This window comes from Bubalus kerabau, chromosome 13 (assembly GCF_029407905.1).
Source record: "Bubalus kerabau isolate K-KA32 ecotype Philippines breed swamp buffalo chromosome 13, PCC_UOA_SB_1v2, whole genome shotgun sequence".
Taxonomy (NCBI): domain Eukaryota; kingdom Metazoa; phylum Chordata; class Mammalia; order Artiodactyla; family Bovidae; genus Bubalus; species Bubalus kerabau.
Genome location: NC_073636.1, coordinates 40,719,936 through 40,741,372, shown reverse-complemented (window position 1 = coordinate 40,741,372; position 21,437 = coordinate 40,719,936). Strand labels below are relative to the sequence as shown.

The 21,437-nt window shown below is 42.9% G+C and overlaps 1 non-coding gene across 1 annotated transcript; it reads left to right on the top strand.

Moving 5' to 3' along the window:
- Positions 1-18,378: 18,378 nt before the first annotated feature.
- LOC129626343 (small nucleolar RNA SNORA70) lies at positions 18,379-18,513 on the top strand. The gene has a single exon (XR_008701941.1). It is a non-coding gene; the product is annotated as a small nucleolar RNA SNORA70 (small nucleolar RNA).
- Positions 18,514-21,437: the final 2,924 nt, after the last annotated feature.

The following is a 21,437-nucleotide window of genomic DNA, read 5'->3' as shown; positions in this document are numbered from 1 at the left end:
ATAAGTCATTATCATTAAGTAATAACCCTGCCCCTTAAAAAATAAATAAATAAAAACGCCTGGGTTGTCAGGGTGCCGGTAGGTCGTGTATTAAAGACCCTCAGATGGATAGACGTCCTGGGAAGGTGGATAGAGTGAAGGGAGGATGTGAGTGTTGGACTGGGGGGTGAGGAGGCGGGTGGTGGAGACTGTTTTCCTTTAATATTGGGATTGAAACTGAGCAACTGGATTTGTACATGGAAATATTTACAAGGCAGGGGAGAGTCATAGTGGGGAACCAGGAAGGTGGGTGGGAAGGGGACAAGTTTTCACCATATTGCTTCTTGTACCTTTCAGTGGTCTCCTTATCTATGCATATTATTTATTCCAAAAATAAAATACATAAGCCACAAATTGAGTTATCACAGCAGGAGTGAGTTGATTTGACTGGACAAAGTCCTTACCTGACTTCTTTCCATTTCTCCTCCTGACCACACTGTCTTCTTCCTACCTTCATCCACATCCAATCCCAGCCCACCCCCCAACCAGTTTTCCACAAAACACAAGCATGTCAGCCAAAACACTGAGTTGGCCCATAATTAAAAAACAAACGACAACAAAAAGAACACTTACAGAATGATGCCATCTTGTTGAAACAGATCTGAACTGACACATTGTCTCTGCTTCCCCTGTCTCTACACTAAAGATTTCATGGCTGTGATTATGTCCCTTTATCTTTCTGCCACCCATCACAGAGCCCTGTTCCTGATATAGGGTCTGGAAAGGAACCCTTTGATCTTGAATGGGACCCAGACAACTCTAATTTTTGCAAGCTGTGCATTGCAGCTCAATTTACTCCATGTGTGTCTATATCCTGGAATTGTTCTGCGCTGACTTCACAGTAACGGTGTTCGGCCAGGATCCTTATCTCTGTCTATACATTCCTACACGTTTGATGTATACACCTCACCTATTCAGTATTCTACTTTCTATTTCCTGCATTGCTGACCATATAAGTACTTGAAGCCACTGAAAACTACCCTCAAGTTCTGAGTTGGTGTCAAAGCAGTAATATGATAGAGCTTTGTCCTTGTACTCTAATGACCCTAGGGTGGCACTGAGCTTTAAATACAGGCAAGCCCTCCAGATTATAGGTCTAAATATACAACTTTTCAATGAATACAGTGCTTGCCTGGGCTCAATGAAGGAATTACTTTCCAAGAAAACAAGTCATTGTGTCACAAGAATACAATAGCATTACTACCAAATACCTTCATTTCTTCTTTTACCGTTTTCTTCTTGCATTTCATTAATTTTTCCCCCTTAGAACTATAGACACCGCCAGGCCTTGCAGGCTTTTTATAAGCATACAAATCGGCTCTGTTATTTATGACTAGGGGGTCTCTGTCTGCATCTTTTTTATTAATTTCTGACTTTGATTCAGACTTCTCTAGTCAGCGGAGTGATTTGAAAACATTTCTTTTCTTAAATGGAACATTATCAATTCTTTGGGGAACCATTCTAATTTTAAACACCAACATATTCAGTTTCTTAATCTGTAGCTCTGATGTTACTCATTTTTATGCATCCAACCTATCCCCTTTGGCAGTAGTTCGTTTATGCCTGATATTTATCTTTTTTACATTTGTTTGACTATTTTTCAAAGCAGTATATAGGCAGAAACTGGCTATTAAAGAGGAAGGCAGGGAACTCTGATTATGTTTTAAACTCTCTAAGTAAAGCCACAGAACACTGACATTTTGAGAATTTTTTTTTTTTTAAACTAATGAGCCCTCTCCAGAAAAGCCTTCTGTATACCATTAAAGTTGATGAGTTTGGAAGGATTATCCTGATAAATGCTTGGCTTCTTGGTGATTAGACACATACTTTCAACACAAATGAGACTGGGGTTTGCATTTGGAGGGGCTTTTGCTGAGCATCATGGGAAATTTAGGGGGAAAAAAAATCCAGAGTACCACCTGACTTTGTAGAGTTCAATGCAAAGGTAACTGCACCCATGTATTCTTGTACTGAAAATATTGGACGTGCAGTAACAGGTGACGGTCAATAACTTAAACAACACACACCCTGGTTATTTCCAATCTAACTGTAATATATATATATATATGTTCTTAAGAGAAGTTAAAGAATGACTAAGGGGCAGATTACTGATTTAAAAACTCAGTGCTATCTCTATCAAGGATAAAAAGATTACTTTTTAAATTTGAGGGATAAGAACAGTGTGAAGCCATCAAACAAATTCTTTCAAGTCATTCGCTTCCACTGCCCTTAAAAAAAGAGAATTTCTTACATATATGATCCAAATCTAGTGAAAAACTGAATTTCAAAATATACAGGTTAGCATGTAAAAGTTGTGAACAGCATTCACTTAGTCCCATCTGCTCTCATTTTTCTTGTTTTAATATTTCAATGACCAGTGCTAGGTGTTGATGCTGGGTGGGCTGCAATGAGCTGATACTATGCTCAAGAGGAAAGAGTTTCACCACTTAGCTTGTGTGTGGATAATGGCAAACCAAGAACAAGTCTGAGTTCTTCAGTGATGACTGTAAAATGTCCCTGATCATCACAGATGTCAGCCAGCCCCACGGTTCTTTCTTTTTTCTCCCTAGCCTGGACTTGTGATACAACTGACAGTTGGAAAAACCTCACCTAACTCCAGGGGTGCTCTTCACATCACTGCCATTTCAGACTTACATGGTTTTTAAAGACACTGTTATGCTGAATGGCAGGCAGTCAATTTCCTTGAGGAAGAGGGAGGACCATTGTTATTACTTTTAGAAATTTGGGGCGGGTAAATTGGGAGATTGGGATTGACATATACACACTACTATATATAAAATAGATAATGAAGAGCAATCTACTGTATAGCACAGGGGACTCTACTCAGTGCTCTGTAATGATCTCTATGGGAAAATAATCTAAAGAAGAGTAGATATTTGCATATGCATAACTGATTCACTTTGCTGCACACCTGAAACTAACACAACATTATAAATCAACTATACTCCAATAAAAATTAATTTTAAAAAACTTGTACTAAGGGTCAGCATGGACTAACAGTGAGGCTGGTTGTCTCTGCTTAGAAGAGAGGGTCACAGGCAGTAGAGACTGTGGGCTCTATGCCATTTGACTTGTCTTGAAAGTTCAATCTAATGTGGACTGAACTTGAGAGGGGTTCCAAAAGCTTATTCTGCTTTACTGACTCTGTGACACGGGGAGGTGGACCCTGCAGCATGTCAAACACTTAAGCATAACATTTGAGACCAGCCACAGTAAGGGCTGGAATCAGTGTGTGGGCAGAAGGGAAAAAAAAAAAGGAGGGCAGAGGCTTGTAGTTCTAGTTGTCCACTAACTAGCTGCAGGCACTTGGGCAATCACCCAATACCCTCATGTCAGAGATTCCTGTGTGCCACAAACCGTGAATTTATTCTCTTCTTGCTGGGCATATGGCTGCTCATCTGGACTACATTTCCCAGCCTCCCTTGCAGCTGCACTTGGCCCATGTGACTAAGTTCTCACCAATGGAAGGCAAGCGGAAGTGATGGGCATAGTCATCATCTCATACTTGCACCTTCCTGTTCTGTCCGGCTGGCTGGGAATGATGCTAATGGAAGCTACATATCGAGGGTGACCAAGCTCTGCCAATGGCCTGGGTTTGTAAGATGACTTTGTAGAGCAGAGTGAGCTCTCTCACCCTGGACCATTACTTGGAAAGAAATAAATTTCTATTTTGTTTGAAAAACTGCATATTTTGGTTCACTTTGTTATAGCACTCACTCAGAGAAATCTGCATCCTGGCTTTATTTTTCCTAACTGTAAAATGAGAGTATCTTCATTTGGGTTTCTCCAAAGGCAAGCAGTTTACTGGGAGATGATCTTAGGAAATACTAGTAGGAAGCAGGGTTGAATGACAGGGAAGGAAAGACAACCCTTAGAGTATATTATGAACCAAGCTACCACTGTGGGCACCTGAGATTTAATTCTACCAAGGGAACTCTGGGACCCAGTGTAGAATACCTGCCTTAGAGTGAGTCCTCCTGAGCTGAGATGTATGTATGTATCAACTCCCATCAGTCATTCATCGCACAGGATCTCTTTTCCCCAGCATTTATGGCCTGTTGCACAGGCAGGTGGGGTTCAGGGGCCAAACAACAAAAAGACACACAAGTAATGAAATGCCTGTACTGGTGGCTGAATGTTGAGCTGGAGCACAATGAAGCATAAGGGCAGGGGTCTGCTGATGGGGCATCGACAGCATCTGTTACAGAGGGCATTGATGAAGGGCCTAGAAGATCCCCCTCCCACATTAAAGTTACCCAGGCCCAGTTTCTGGATCTGCGTTCTCCTAATTGCTAATCTGAAATGGCTGCTTTAGCCAGATTGGTTTACTCAATTTAGGGCGCCCCCCCAAACACTGTGCATTCATTCTCATTTTATTTGTGCTGTCTTCATATGTGGAAAACAGCTCAGCACTGTGTCCTTCCCTTTTTCCACACTGTATCTGTTAGTTATCTATTAAAAAAATTTTCTTGGCCACACTGCACGGGCATGCAGAATCTTCAGTCTCTGATCAGGGATCAAACCCATGCCTCCTGCATTGAAAGCAAAGAGTCTTAACCACTGAACCACCAATAGTAAATACAGAATGGATACAGAAGTCCCTGTATCCATTATTTATTGCTGCTTAACCAACCACCCCAAACTTAGGGGCTTAACACAACAGCAATTTATTTTTTTTCACAACTTTGTGAGTTAAGAATTCAGGCAGGGCTTGCTGGACACGTCTCCGTGAAATGCCAGCTGGGCTTTTTCCCGTGGAATGACCCAGGTGTCCTCTATCTTCCAGGACTCTCTTCATATGGTCTCAAATTGTTCAGTAGCTCTGCCTGGACTTGCCCACAGCAGGCAGGTGGGCTCCCAGGGGAGGAGATGCAAGCTGCTCCTTGTAAGACCTGTGCACTGCAGGTCTACAGATGTTACTCCCATCTCATTCTGTTGGTTAAAGCAGTTCACATGGTATGTCCAGATTCAAGAAGGTGGGAGATAGGCTTCTCCTCTAGGGAGTGGGAGGAACTGACCTGGCCGCAACTGGATATGGTCTACCCTGCCCTGCTCCCTCTTCTACTTACTCAGATCCCCAAGTCAGACTCCTGTCCTGCCTCACAGAGGAAGCCTTTCGCATCACGCTAGTCCACCCGGGTCTCCCAGCCCACTCTGAACAACTAAGGGCACCTTTTGTTAGACACACTTTTTATTTTGTCCTTAATTGTTTACTGTCTTGTGAGACTTTGTCACTATTTATCGTGGGCTCTTTGAGGACAGAGAAATCAGGTTAGAGTTCCAGTATAAAGTCCCAACTTTATAGTGTTGGGAGCACACAATGGGCTTTCAATGTGCATTTGTACAAAGACAAAGGGAGGACGGAGAAGTAGGGGCTGGATGAAGGCAGTGATGTGTACCCTCGGGCTAAGATCTTGATCATTAGAGCTCATTTCTAGTCGATTAATCTAGAGTCTTCAGCTGCTTATTCTGAAAACCTAATCATTCTGAATTCCTCCCAGCTTACAGGAGGGTTTGGTGACACAGACTGCAGGCAGAAATCACCAGGTCTGTAACTGGATGGGATCATGTGGAAGGTGCCTAGAAGACTTCCCTCCCTGGGAGGCAATATTTCCTGTGTCAAGTATCCCCCCACCCCACCCCACCCCGCTCCTTTTTAAAAAAATTATCTTTATTGGGCGGTACCGGGTCTTAGTTGGCCCACGCAGGATCTTTGATCTTCACTGAGGCATGAGGGATCTTCCAGCTGTGGCTCGTGGGATCTAGTTCCCTGACCAGGGATGGAACCCAGGCCTCCTGCATTGGGAATGTGGAGTCTGAGCCACTGGACCACCAGGGAAGCCCCAAGCATTGCTGTTGTCATTTAGTTATTAAGTTGTGTCCAACTCTTTGTTACCTCACAGATTGTAACCCGCCAGGTTCCTCTGTTTGTGGGATTTCCCAGGCAAGATATTGGAGTGTGTTGCCATTTCTTTCTCCAGGGGATCTTCTCGATCCAGGAATCGAGCCTGCATCTCCTGCTTTGCAGGCGGATTCTTTATCACTGAGCCACCAGGGAAGCATTGTCCTCTTGTAAAAATACAAGTATGACCTGTTGAAAATGGATGGGAAATGGTGGGAAATGGGATGAAAATTTGAATCTCTGATGTCTTAGTGAAAATTATCTGATAAAATCAGTGTTTCTTTTTCTGTTGCAGAAGAAGCTGGGGGCAGCAGCATGAATGTGTTGGAAGATTGGAGCCCACTGATGCTGAAAGAAGAAGAACCGAGGGAGGGAGGTTCCTGCAGACAAGTCACCTTGCTCACATTAGCCAGGCCAGGTGTGCGGGAGACATTCTGAATAATGCATCTTTCTGGGCATTCAAAAGTGGCTAGTGGTCTCATGGACAACTGAGAAAAATGGGAATATGAGTGGGTGGAAGATCCCAGAACCTGTGAACCTGGCTGTGTGGACAACCCCTCTGTTTCTGGGATCCAATCTTCTACAATGTGACTGGACCCTTAATCACTAGATTTCCAAAGGCAGGGGAAGCCTGTGGGAAAACTGACTCAGGGTGTCTGCAGTGAGTAAAATAAATGTTGTTGTGTGTTAGTTGGGCCTTTAGTAGAACCACTAATGGAAGATCAGCAGACCACCAGGATGGGTGGGCACCAGGGCTAAAAATTGATGAGACTCTCGTGGTTGCTCCTATATGCAACTCCAAGTCACTTTTTAATTAAATGCTCTGAATTGCCTTTTTGGATCAAAACTTTCTCTGTTCTGTCAGTTAAAGAAGGCTTGCTGCAGCCCACCTCATGGCTAAGGATATCAGATGTGTCTGCACATTATCATGACTAGCAGTTTTTTGTGTGTTGATGTTGGCTGACATGCAGAAAATGTACTTTCACGGGCCTGGTGACTTTGTCGTGGACACCGGCTCTGGGACAGGCAGAGCAGTGCAGCATGGACGTGGGTCACACCTAAGTTTCAGTTCTGCCTCTGTCACTAGCCTGGTGACCTTAGGACATTTGGAAACTTGAAATGTGGGAAAAGGTTTCCTCATCTGGGAAAATGGGAATAGCCACACCCAAATCACAGGGTTGTTGTGAGTAATAAGTAAGTGTATGTTAAGTTTCTAGAACTTTCCCTGGCTCAAAGCTATAGTTAATAAATGACTTTTAAAGCAAGGTTTTTTTGTGTTATTTACCATCTCATCATTTCACCATGCCACATGTGCTGGCAGCCTATGTCTGCATTTTCTGTTAACCATCAGAAAATGGTTAATGTGTAGGCATGTGTGATTCCTAAAGATGGGGGAGAAACTCAGAGGATCTAGGATTTCTGGTCATCCTGTTAATTGAAGGGAATATTTTGATGCCCATTTGGGGGATTCACAGAGAGGATGAGGGGTTAAAGCCATAACAGAAAGGAATTATTTTTATGGTGGAAATAAGAAATGAGCTGGTTATGAAAATTAGTAGAAGCCCCTGGATGGAGCTGTTCCACCTGTCTAGAACATTTAATTCCCAGTCACGCATTGACTGGTCACTCACACTGCTTCACTGTTACAACCTCTTCTAAGTGAGCAAAGAAACCCTTTCCTGGCGGATAACCCTAGTTATTAAGAGCCATCCCTTTTCTGACATTCTCTGAATCCCAGCCACATTGAGATTTGCTCTTCAGATGGGAATGTGAAAGTGAAAGTGAAGCTGCTCAGCGATGTCTGATTCTTTGCGACCCCATGGACTATAGCCTATGAGGCTCCTCTGTCCATGGGATTTTTCTGGCAACAGTACTGGAGTGGGTTGCCATTTCCTTCTCCAGGGGAACTTCCTGACCCAGGGATCGAATCCGGGTCTCCTGCCTTCCAGGCAGATGCTTTACCGTCTGAGCCACTAGGGAAGCCCCTTCAGATGGGAACCTTGGTAAACAGTCCTGCTTGTTCTGTCTTTATACTTTGACCAAATTCTTCCACATACAATCATGTCTCCAAAAATAAATCCAGAATAATCTTTCCCATCATCTTCTCTTCCATAGGCTATTTGTTGGTTGATGTCACTAGAGTTTGCAGTGTCCTTAAACACTTGGTGGAGCAAACATCTCTCCACTGACTCTTTAACTGAACTAAAGCACTCTGAACAAGGGGCTTTGTTCAGCCTTTTCAGTTAGTCATTTGTCAGGAAGCCTGGACCCAGCGGTTTCAGAAAGAATAAAGAGAACTTGGTAACTTTACCAAACTCCTGTCTACAGATTTGAAAGGGGAGGGGGGGACATGTCTGTAGAAAATAAATTAAAAAAAACAAATACCCTGGACTTCCCTGGTGGTCCAGTGATGAAGAATCCACCTTGCAATGCAGGGGACATGGGTTCCATCCCTGGTGAGGCAACTAAGATCCCACATGCTGCAGAGCAACTAAACTTGGACCTGGCAATGAAAGATCTTGTATTACTCAACAAAAATCCTGCATGCCTCATCCAAGACCCGACACAGCCAAATAAATAAGTATTAAACGAAACAAAACAACGACAGCAGCAAAAACACCACACATATCTGAGAAAAGGCTGGAAAGCAGTGAATTTAGAGATGTCACCTTTCTGAAGGCACTTGGATGTTTGAGTTTCATTTCCCTCATTGTCATCTGTGCCCCTTGACAAGCATATCTTCTTCCAGGAAATGTGAAGGCAAATTTCTTGGCATTTGCTTCACTATATTCCCCAGACTGGAAATCTCATTAAGGAGCCATTCCTGATGGAATGGATGGAGATGGAAACGAAATGGCCTCTCTGCTCACATTAGTATTTGCTTGAGATGGTCCAAATGTTTGTGGCAGTCATTAAATCTTCCCCAAGCAATATTCGGGTTTCCCAGGTGGCTCAGTGGTAAAGAATCTGCCTGCTAATATAGGAGATGTGGGTTCAATCCCTGGGTCGGGAAAATCCTCTGGAGAAGGAAATGGCAACCCACTCCAGTTTTCTTGCCTGGGAAAGCCCATGACGGAGGAGCCTGGTGGGCTACAGTCCACGGGGTCACAGAGAGTCAGACACGACTGAACGACTAAACAACAACAAAGCAATGTTCCTAGGGATAAGCCATCGAGGAAAATGGAAATTAAGTTTGCATCACTGCATCCCCCTGTTCCAAATGAGGAATCCATCTCTAGTTTGCGGGGAGGAGGGAGGTTGCATGGTCTTCTTACTAAGTTTTTAATCGAGTTGCTATTCCCCTCTTTCGTTTATGGAGCCATAGAAATGTCTGTAATGAAAGATGACAATGGCGATGTGCAGAGGTTGTGCCCAAAGAAAATACGACAGCTCTCTCATAAGGCCTGGATGGAAGCAGAGGGAGCTTGGTAACAAACCGCATCTCACTCTCTGTCGTGCATACTGATTGCAAATCGTGTGGGTTATCCTCCACTCCGTAAGAAAAAGGTGTGTGTGTGTGTGTGTGTTAGAAAAAGAGAGAGATGAAGAGAGAATTTCTCCCAATTGATTATGAACCTCATGCATAGCAACCATTGGAGAAATGATGCTCAGGTTTCCTATAGCAGAGCGCGCATGCACGCGTGTGGGCACACACACACACGTGCGCGCGCACGCACGCACACACACATACACTCACTGTTATACACTGACAGGCTAATGGCTACTTTCCCAAAGAGTGGTTAGAAAGAAGTAGTAAATGGGACTGTGTTGATGCTGGGAGAAGACCCGGGCAAAGATCAAGATACCCCCAGCGTATCGGATAACACATAATTGGCGGGTCACAGCCAAATGAGTGTAGTCACGCATCGCCGGGCCGGCCTTTGCCGCTGATAAAGACACTTGTAAACAATTCAGTCCCAGAACATGGCAATAATATGTTGATCCGGCGTGTAATGAGGTGTCCCTGGAATCAATAAGCAGTCCTGGAGAGCAGGGAGCAGGGGCAGTGGCTGTCTTTTTGATGACCTTTCCTCACCGCCGAGGACCTCGGCTCCCCTGAAGAGGACTTTTCTCATTTTGCAGCGGCTCTGAGTGTCAGAACTTCCATTCGCAGCCAGCAAATGAACAGCCGGGTCCTGCATGCTAATGACGTCCAGGCTATTTTGCACCTTTTCATCCGCACATTATGCTCTTGACTCTGGAGAAGGTGGGAATTAGGCCGGACCCCGGTGTCAGACTGCCTGACGGCTCGGCTCCGGAAAACTGGTAATTGAAGCTGATGAGTGATGCGAGGGAGGCCTGAATTTGGAAATAAACAGTTTCAAGCACTGCATGTCATTTCTAGAGAGACTGCTGAGCGAATGGAAATGAGCTCCGTTTCTTGAATCTAATGCAGTTTCTCAGCAGGAAAAACACCGTCTTTTAGACAACAATGCCAGTCATTAAGATTTAAATGTTCTGGCGATAATAGAAGAGCTGGCCTCCCCGGTTCACAAATAGCACTTATGTAAATGTCTTTCAACACCCAGATCTACATTTAATCCACGCCCAGGAAGATAACTGTGTCGGAAAGCGGAACCAAATGCAAGCCTTAGTCTATAAATATCATTCATAAGGAGAGAGAGGAAAACAGTCAAATTGTTTGCCAACATGTCACATCGCATCGCCTGTCAACACTGGCGAAATGGCACCTCCCTGTTCAAACAATGAAAGGATGCTCGGAAGTCTGCCATAAAACACTCAGAAACCACACTTTTCCTGGTTATTTCTGCTCTGATGTATTTCTTTCCAAATAATATACTATGCTAGCCTTTTATGCGGAAATGACATGAACATTCCCCACCTGAAAGGCAGAATCTCTGCTTGGAGAGTGATTCTGTGTACTTAATGTTGCCACAGAAGCTCAAATCTGGACCTGCTCATGTGTAATATTTAAAAGAAGTTCTTTCGGCAAGGGTTTGTTTCACCTTCTTTTAACATTACTAGATTGTCACAGAGCCCTGGACCAAACATGACATACTGTGCTGGTGTCCTTGTCCCCAATCTGCTGAGATAATCTGGACCCTGAGTAGTTGTGGCTGTTTGTGAAAAGAAGGGTTCGTAACCTACACACAGACTTCTGTGGTTTACGACGCTTTAAAAACTGGGTTTATTAGACATGCCTCCCCCCAACCCCTCCACCGCAGCCCAATTCTTCCTGTGCAGGTGAAACACCTTCAGGAGAAAATTATGAGCCTGCAGGAGAGGAGAACAAGGCCAGTGGTATTTATCATGGCAGGCCTGAGTGATTCATGAATAACCATCACTTTGCCCTTTTCTCGTTTCTCTTCACCACCAGAAGTGAGAGTTTGCGATTTCGGGCCTTTTTCAATTTAATGGTGACATGCAGGATTCTCAGTCTCTGGTTTGTTAGCAGCATCAAGGATATCAGCACAGCTCAAGAGAAACTGAAGACGGCTGGGGTGTTATTGTCACTTCAGTTTAAAGGTAGCAAACCTATCTTGCAAAGGATCAACACTGAATTACTTCAGCATTTCAAAAATATAGATAAGCAATGCATTTCTAATAGCGTACTTGTGGATCCGGGATAGATCAATGAATATTCAGCAATCCTTTGCACGAAATGTATGAAACAAGAAAAAGGATAAATCTTCAACACACACACACACATGCGCACACGCATGCAGGCACACCCACCCCTCACTGTGACAATGTCACCCCCATTCTGTCATTATGTCTGTGTCTCATGGGGTCTCCCTTGGCATAATGGCTAAAAGAGAGGGAGAAAATTGGGGTTACTACTATGCAATGATGATAACCGCAAAGCTGTCTGTGCTTGGTGCACACATGTGCTGGGAATCCAATATTTGTACAGTTATTTCTGTGTCCAGAGCAGCATTGTTTTTTTTTGAAAAGCTTTAATGTGTACTTCTTCACTGGACTCTTAACACAAGTCTATGGCACTAAAGTCCATTTTATTAACATGTAAGAAAAGGGAAGAGAGAAATGATGTGATTTTTCTAAGGTCACATAGCAAATCCACTAGTGAAGCCAGAATTGGAACTTTCCGTTTCAAACATTTGCTTCGTTCTTTTTTAGAAATATGTGCTTCCCTGTGTAGGTATTCTCAATAAAGAAGGTGATGCAGTGTTAGGCTATTTCTGCTTCTATCCTCACAAGCGCCACATCTTCGGTTGGTTCTATGAGACTGAAATTGTGACTTGGAAGCAGGATGGGCAACTCCGATTGCTCCGAGGAAGAAGAGCAAGGGCAAGATTTTTTCAGTCTTTTCTGGTCACTGGTGGTGGCTACTACAGCAAGAGCATCCCTTTCGAGTGGATAAGGGGTGATTCAACATTGTTTGAGGGTCAAGAACACAGATTTGGCTTTGGTTCAAATCCTGGCTCCATCAAGGTCTCAGTAACTGCAGAAAAGCAATGGGACATCTTTTGCTCATGGAAAGGGAACTGCAGAAGTGGGTAGTCTAGGGTGGAAGAAAATGGGCTCAGTGATGCTATCAATGTCCCAGGTTCATTTTGTCTTTCTACATCACCTATTTTAGAATGTCATTTCCTTCTCAAGGATGCCTCATGCTCACATTATGACTGCACAGTAGCAGCCCTCTCATATGAAGGAGGAGGAAAGGAAGAGGGCCAGGCAAAGAGCCGGATCAGTATGTCCTTCCAAGGAGCTTTACGGAGGCAGTTCCACCCCCGACTTGCATTTGTAACTCTTTGGTAAGAACTTTCACCAGGCTATTTCTACCTACAAAGAAGGTTGGATGGTGCAGTATTGAAGCTGACATTTCACTGCTCCCCCCATAGCTGGAGTCCTCTTACTTGGGAAGAAGTGAACAGAGATCATGTAATGACTGAAGGAAGACTTTGCTGCCACAAACACTTAGGAGCCATGTGAATTCAAGCTAGTTACTGAACTTCTTTAAGTTTCAGTTTCCCCATCTTGTCACTTGGGAAGAAATAGTGAACTTTTCTTATTAGCTCATCATGAATGGGTTGTGAGACTAAAATGAAATGGTTCACATACAGTGCTGTCCCAGCACAGAAATGTGAGATATGATGACCTAGGAAATGAGGTGTGAAAACATGCTCACCTTACTAGCGATTGGGGAAGTACAACTGAATACTACCACAGGAGGGTGTTGGCACCTTCAGAAACTACCTAGCAGGTAACTGGGACCGTGTTTCTGGAGGGCAATCTGGCAATAAGAATCCTTCTTCTTGGGATGCATGCTAGAGAAATACTTGCACAAATGTATAAAGAGACCTTAAGACTGACTGGTTTGATCCCCTTGCCGTCCAAACCTGGGCTCCGCAGGTGGCTCTAGTGGTAAAGACCCTGCCTGCCCAAGCAGGAGATATGAGAGATGTGGGTTCAATACCTGGGGCAAGAAGGTCCCCTGGAGGAGGGCACAGCAACCCCCTCCAGTGTTCTTGCCTGGAGAATCCCATAGGCAGAGGAGCCTGGCAGACTAAAGTCCACAGGGTCGCAAAGAGTCGGACACGGCTGAAGTAACTTAGCACTCACACGTGTAATAAGATCTGTCTGAAGATGGTCACTGAAACACTATTTGTAATAGCCAAATAACAACAGTACCAAGAAAACCCCAAACCAAAAAACTTCAAACATAAAATACAACAGAAACTGAAGAGTCAAAAGAAGAATGTCTAACTGAACTGTAATCCATCTGTGCCATGGATGGCTATGCAGAAGATTAGAAGGAAGAAGATTCATATGTCTGCACTGATAAGAAAGACGGGGAGGGACTTCCCTGGTGGTCCAGCAGCTGAGATCCTGCACTCCCAATGCAGAGGGCCCAAGACTGATCCTTGGTCAGGGAACTAGTTCCCATATGCCACAGCTAAAAGATCCCATGTGCCTCAACAGAGTCTGAAGATCCTGGGTGCCCCAACTAAGACTGGGACACAGCCAAATAAATACATATTTTTAAAAAAGAAAGAAGGGGAGATGTATCAAACACTTCTTAAGTGAAAACAGCAAGTTGAAGAATGACACATAGGCTATGATGTTGTACGTGCTGGTGGTGGTGATTTAGTCACTCAGCCATGTTGGACTCTGCAACCCCATGGACTGTAGCCCAACAGGCTCTTCTGTCCATGGAATTCTTCAGACAAGAATACTAGAGTGGGTTGCCATTCCCTTCTCCAGGGGATCTTCCCAACCCAAGGATTGAACCTACATCTCCTGCATTAGCAGGCAGTTCTTTACCACTGAGCCACCTAGGAAGCCCATGATATCGTACACGTCACTCATAGAGTATCCTTGCTGTTCCCTTCAGTCAATACCTTCCCAAAGGTAACACACTTCTATCCTACAGCATGGACTGTTAGTTTTGCCCATATTCTTTTTATGTGCACACAGGACATTCTCTAGGATAGAGTATATGTTAGATCACAAAAGAAGTTTCAGCAAGTTTAAGATTAAAATGATACCAAGTATCTTTTCTGATCACAATGGCATGAAACTAGAGATCAATAACAGGAGGAAAACTGGAAAATTCTCAAATATGTGGATACTAAACAACGTACTCTTGAATAACCAATAGGTCAAAGATTTTAAAACAATTTTCTGTCTTCTAGTAATTGCCTTCTGCTTTTGAACTGTGGTGTTGGAGAAGACTCTTGAGAGTCCCTGGGACTGCAAGGAGATCCAACCAGTCCATTCTGAAGGAGATCAGCCCTGGAATTTCTTTGGAAGGAATGATGCTAAAGCTGAAACTCCAGTACTTTGGCCACCTCATGCGAAGAGTTGACTCATTGGAAAAGACTCTGATGCTGGGAGGGATTGGGGGCAGGAGGAGCAGGGGACGACAGAGGATGAGATGGCTGGATGGTATCACTGACTCGATGGACGTGAGTCTGAGTGAACTCCGGGAGTTGGTGATGGACAGGGAGGCCTGACGTGCTGTGATTCATGGGGTCGCAAAGAGTTGGACACGACTGAGAGACTGAACTGAACTGAGTAATTGCCTTCATAACTAATTAACTTGGCCTCCCAGAGTTCTTGATTTTTTAATCTTCCTACATTTTCTACTGAACTTCTATGTCATATGAGGATTTGATTCATGTATATCCTTTCCTATCTTCCCCTCCTCAGTTTTGGTAGATTGATCTTTTGTATTTTTCTGCTGATTGTCTTTACCAATTTTTCTTTCCCTTGTGCTTTTTAATTTAAGCCACTATGCTATGCATTGCTTTTCCTACATACGTGAAAAAATGTTTCTTGAGGTACATGAGGCCAGACACTTGTATGTTACTTTTCTGGGTGTAAATATTTTCTCCCTTTTGTATCTGAATGTATTTTTATCTTTGATTCAATCTGCATCACTTCAATTAAAAGACAAAAAATAAAACTCACATGGCAACCCTTGTGTCCATGAAATGGAAGCTTCATCAAATATTGAACCACACACACACACAAAACCAAATTCAGCACCTGATTCTTCCTTTTATCTGAGTAACAAGGGTGAGAAACTCTTTAATTCCTCCTTGAGATCTATGTAAATGACCAAGACAGTTAGGTAGCAAGTGATCTTCAAAGTGGACATCCTTCCAACAAATGATTTCGTTATTTCTAAAGGCAGATTGATGCCAAGAAGAAAAAAAAGATAAAGCAAAACCCATCTCTTTTATTGCCCCCTGTCCTGTATTTCAGGATGAGGATGTGACATTGGATGGATTCTGTGATCATTTAGCAAATTTTAGAAGGTTTTTATTGGGTGTGAGGCATGCAGTGATTGGAGTAAGAAGAAATTGAACCATGGAGTCAGATGTCCAGAAGTTCTGCCTACAACTTGTTAGTTGTTTTTGACAACATTTGGTAATTATGTTGCTTAAAATAGGTTAGAGACAACCAACCCAGTTATGTTGACCTCCTATCAAACATTTATTTTGTTTGAATTTTTAGCTTGTAGTTCTTTAACTTTTAATGCTGTGAGATGCAGTGTGTCTCTCCCATACTTCAGATGAAGAAATGAGACTAAGTTTTCAGCTCATGTTAGGCAGAAATAAAAGAATATCAGATGTCTTATCCAAGAATTTCCAGGTAACTGAGGGAGGAGGAGAGAAAAAAAGAGTGAGAGCAGTCGGGGGACAAATGAGGTCAAGATGTCCTGGGAAAAAGCCAGAGGTGCCAGGAGAGCAGGATGACCTCACAAGGAAGCATCTTTTCATTATGAAAAAAAGTATTCCTGACTCCTAAATTTAGGTACGATTTAATAGGATTTTAATGTTGAAAATACTATTGAAAGAACTTACAAATATGGCTAGTAATGGGAGATTTAATAATATATTATACAGGAAGAAATGATTGGTTTTGCTTATCTTAATCTTAGTAAAAGAAGACACAAGGGACCTGGAACTTTAATAATTTTGGAAGAAGGAATTAATCTTTTTGTTTACCCAGTGTCTTGCCTTTGGTGAGAAATGAGATTTTGGAGGATGAAAATTTTAACCTGCCTGATAGAAATATAGTGCAAACCAGACACATAATTTAAGATTTTCTTGTGCCCACATTATAAAAAGTAGAAAAGAAACAGGTAAAATTAATTTTTAAAGTTTTAATTTAAACTTTTTCTTCCAATTTTATTGAAGTATAATTGACATATATGTAAATACATATATATATATACATATATATATAAATATCTGAATAGTTTAAGGTGTATAGCATAATGATTAGACTTACATACATCATGAAATTATTATTGCAATGAGCTTAATAAACATCCATTGTCTCACATGCATAGACAATTAAGGAAATAGAAAAAAAAAACTTTTCCTTGTGATGAGAACTCTCAGGATTTATTCTCTTAATGACTTTCATATATGACATAGAGCAGTGTTAATTATATGTGTCATATTGTACATTATATCCCTAGAACTCATTTATTTTATAACTGGAAATTTGTACCTTTTGACCCCTTTCTTCTGATTTGCCACCCTATACCCACCTTCACTGACCACAAATCTGATCTCTTATTCTGTTTGTTTCTGAAGTATAGTTGACCTTCAATGCTGTTAATTCCCATTACACAAGACAGGGATTTGATATTTCTATACATTTCAAATGCTTATTTAATTTAAGTGCAGAGTACATCATGAGAAACGCTGAACTGGAAGAAGCACAAGCTGGAATCAAGATTGCTGGGAGAAATATCAATAACCTCAGATATGCAGATGACACCACCCTTATGGCAGAAAGTGAAGAGGAACTAAAAAGCCTCTTGACGAAAGTGAAAGTAGAGAGTGAAAAAGTTGGCTTAAAGCTCAACATTCAGAAAACGAAGATCATGGCATCCGGTCCCATCACTTCATGGCAAATAGATGGGGAAACAGTGGAAACAACGTCAGACTTTATTTTTGGGGGCTCCAAAATCACTGCATATGGTGACTGCAGCCACGAAATTAAAATACACTTACTCCTTGGAAGGAAAGTTATGACCAACCTAGATAGCATATTCAAAAGCAGAGACATTTCTTTGCCAACAAACGTCCATCTAGTCAAAGCTATGGTTTTTCCTGTGGTCATGTATGGATGTGAGAGTTGGACTGTGAAGAAGGCTGAGCACTGAAGAATTGATGCTTTTGAACTGTGGTGTTGGAGAAGATTCTTGAGAGTCCCTTGGACTGCAAGGAGATCCAACCAGTCCATTCTGAAGGAGATCAGCCCTGGGATTTCTTTGGAAGGAATGATGCTAAAGCTGAAACTCCAGTACTTTGGCCACCTCATGCGAAGAGTTGACTCATTGGAAAAGACTCTGATGCTGGGAGGGATTGGGGGCAGGAGGAGAAGGGGACGACAGAGGATGAGATGCTCTGGATGACATCACTGACTCAATGGACGTGAGTCTGGGTGAACTCCAGGAGTTGGTGATGGACAGGGAGGCCTGGCGTGCTGCGATTCATGGGGGTCACAAAGAGTCAGACACGACTGAGCGACTGAACTGAACTGATACATTTCAAAATGATCACCAGGGTAAAACTAGTTACAATACGTCAATGTAAAGACATTACCTATTTATTGACTGTATTCCCCACACTGTACAGGTCACCCCCATGATTCATTTATTTTGCAGCTGGAAGTTTGTAGCTCTTAATCTCCCTCACCTATTTCTTTGTTTTCCCAACCTTTCCCCTCTGGCAACGATCTGTTTGTTCTCTGTATCTATACCTGTTTCTGAAACAGGTAAATTAATTTTAATCATGTATTTCATTTAATCCAACATATTGAAAATGTTCATTTCAAACATAATCAACATAAAAATTATTAATGAGATAGTGTACATGTTTTTCATTCTAACTTTTGAATGTCAGTGTATTTTCCTTACTGATTGGGCATCATAATTGAGACACACTATTTTTAATAGTTTAAGTAATTTGCAGGCAATTAAGCCGACTGTGCTCTTTTCCCCATGGGAGCCTGGTGTGCAATGGCTACAGGCAGCAACCTCCTTGACAATGTATTCAGCCTGTTGCCCGTATGGGTTGCCCTAAGGGACCTTGGAGACAGCCCTTTGCAGTGGACATTCATGACTGGCATGCTGCCCCCAGTCTAGCTCCAGACAGATATGTGTGGTGCTTTTGGAAAGCTCCAGGGCACAGTGGCCAGGGTCCACATTGGCCAAGTCATAATGTCCAAGCTGCAGAACAAAGAGCATGTGATTGAGGCCCTCAATAGGGGGGCCTGGCCTCCAGAAAACCCACATCTCCAAGGAGTGGGTATTTACTAAGTTTAAAGCAGATGAATTTGAAGATATGGTGGCAGAAAAGCCACCACTGGATGGCTGTGGGACCAAATACATCCCTAATCATGTTCCCCTGGACGGATGGTGGGTCTTTTGCTCACAAGAGCCTTGGCGCCAGCCTCCTTACTCACAACCACCAATAAATCCTATTTTCCTGTGTTCCCCCAAAATAGTTAAAGTAAAATGCATGTCTATCAAAACTATAAAATTGCATTTCACAGGAAAACACGTTTTACACTTCAGTTTGAAGACAAATAATTTAAAATGAAATGAAATGAAGAATTCAGTTCCTCAGTGACATTAGCCCTATTTCAAGCACTCAGCAATCACATGACCACGGGCAGCTGTTCTGGACAGGACAGCTCTCATTAAGGGTTAGCCTCTCACCTAAGGCCAACACAGAGAGAGTTAAAAAATCAGAGAAGTGTATCACCATTTCAGAGGTGCCCTTCCTACTTTGTCACAGGCTTCATGCTTGAATGTCCCACAGACCCTCAGAGTTTGGATCTCTGGAGGTCTAGTCATTAAGACTTGCCTTCCAATGTAGGGTTCAGGCAATCCAAACCCGGTGCCCATCTTCCAGCAAGAATTTCTTGGGTTAGCATAGACTTAGTTCATGCACATACTGGCTTCATTGGCTGAATTGTGTGCCCCTGCATTCCTGTGTTGAAACCCTTACTCTGCAGCAACTCAGAATGTGATTGTACCTGGAGGCAGGGCCTTTAAAGAGGTAATGATGTTACAGTGAGGTCACTAAAGTGGGCTGTAATCCAGCATGACCCATGTCCTTATAAGTGAATAAATGTGGACACAAGGAGAGACCTGAGACCAGCATGCACACAGAGGAAAGGCCATGTGAGGACTCGGTGAGAAGGTGTTTTCTGTTAACAAGGGAGATGGGCTTCAGAAAAACTACCCCTACAGACAGACTGATCTTGGACTTCAAGATTCCAGAAATATGAGAGAAGAAAACTCTGCTGTTGAAGCAACCCAGGCTGTGCTATTTTGTTATGGGGGCCCGAGCAGCTAATAACGCCTGACATAGACAGGGTTAAAAAAATCAGAGCAGTGCATCACCATTTCAGAGGTGCTCTTCCCGCTGTGTCACAGGCTTCGCGCCTGAATGATCCTCGGAGCTTGGATCCCTGGAGGTCCAGTGGTTTAGACTTAAGACTTTGCCTTTCAAGGCAAGGGGTGCAGGTTTGATCCATGGTAGGGGAACTAAGATCTCACATGCCTTGTGGGTGGCCACAAAACCAGAACATAAAACAGAAGCAGTGTTGTGACAAATTCAATAAAAGGCTTTAAAAGTGGTCCATGTAAAAAGAGTCTTTAAAAAAAAAAAAGAAAAATAAACACGCAAGCGTGTGTGTGTGTGTGTGTGTGTGTGTGTGTTTCTTTAGCTGGCTTTGTTTGCAAGTATTTTAGCAGCTGTTTGGCCCGAATGTTGTGTGTCTTTTCGATTTGGAAGGTGGGGAGTGAATGAGTCACAGTGACAAGCCACAGACATGCAGCTTTGAGGTTCAGTATGAAGTGTCGATGGCCATCAAGCCCTCCTCGTGCCTTTGTCCATCACAGCGCAGATGTGGTGCCTCTTCACCGTCACCCACGTTCATTAACAGCGTCTGTGTCTATGCTAATACAATCAGGAAACGAGGCAGTCCATTTCTCCCTTCCCACAGAGAACAGGGTGATCAGCCATTAGTGATTCACACTGATGAGCTGCCACTAATTGCACAGGATGTAATTAGTGATTATATAATATTTGAGCTCTTGCAACTGTCATTAATGTCCACGACTCACCAGAGATGAGCCCTACTGAATGGAGTGTGATTGCCTGGGCTAAATCTAGTTAATCTGGGGTATCTTAATCAACACGGGATGCACTTTAGGCAGCGATTAAAAGCTCTGGTGACCTCAGAAAAAACCCTGCCATCCACCAAAGTCTGAATTGCTTACAATAGAGATCCCTTTCCAAAGAGGAATTTAATAATTAAATGGCCTGGAAAACTTGAGGGCAGAGTTATTGGATGATGTTAACACATTTAGATTTTTCTGTAACAGATATGGAGACCAAAATGTTGTACCGGTGCTGGCGTTAATTTATGACACATCTGATATTGACTCGGGGTGTATTATCTGCTGAAGTTACCATGTTTTTTTTTTTTGTCATGTGGCTAAGGAGAGCAGGATTAAGAAATTGTTCTTTGCAAGAGGAAAAAGGACTATTCATAATGGCCTTCTTAGAGCATACTTCTGAAGCATTGTTTCATGGAATAAAATTTTAGAAGTGACAATGTTAGAGTGATATTTTGCCTCCTATAATGAGTAAAAGTTGGGTTCATGAGATATTACATTTCTCTGGGTCCTGAAGTCATGATAGGTTTTCAAGGCATTTGTAGCAGGAGCTCTGGGTATCCGACCCCATGTTCCCTCAATCCATGAGTTCACCTGCAGCTGCATTGAGCAGGTCCTGTGTATACTGTGAACTTCCCACCTCAGGCATCTTTATCTCCCTGCTTTTCTTCTCAGAGGCCTTCTTCAGCACCCCATGAGCTTGGTCAACCCACTTGTACAGCAAACTGTGAGTGTCAAGGATTCAACAACTCTGGGGTAAGTCTCAACAAAAGGAGGCTGGGAGCTGGTGAATCAATACCCCAGCTTCCCTCTCTGAAGATGTGTTCTCCAAGG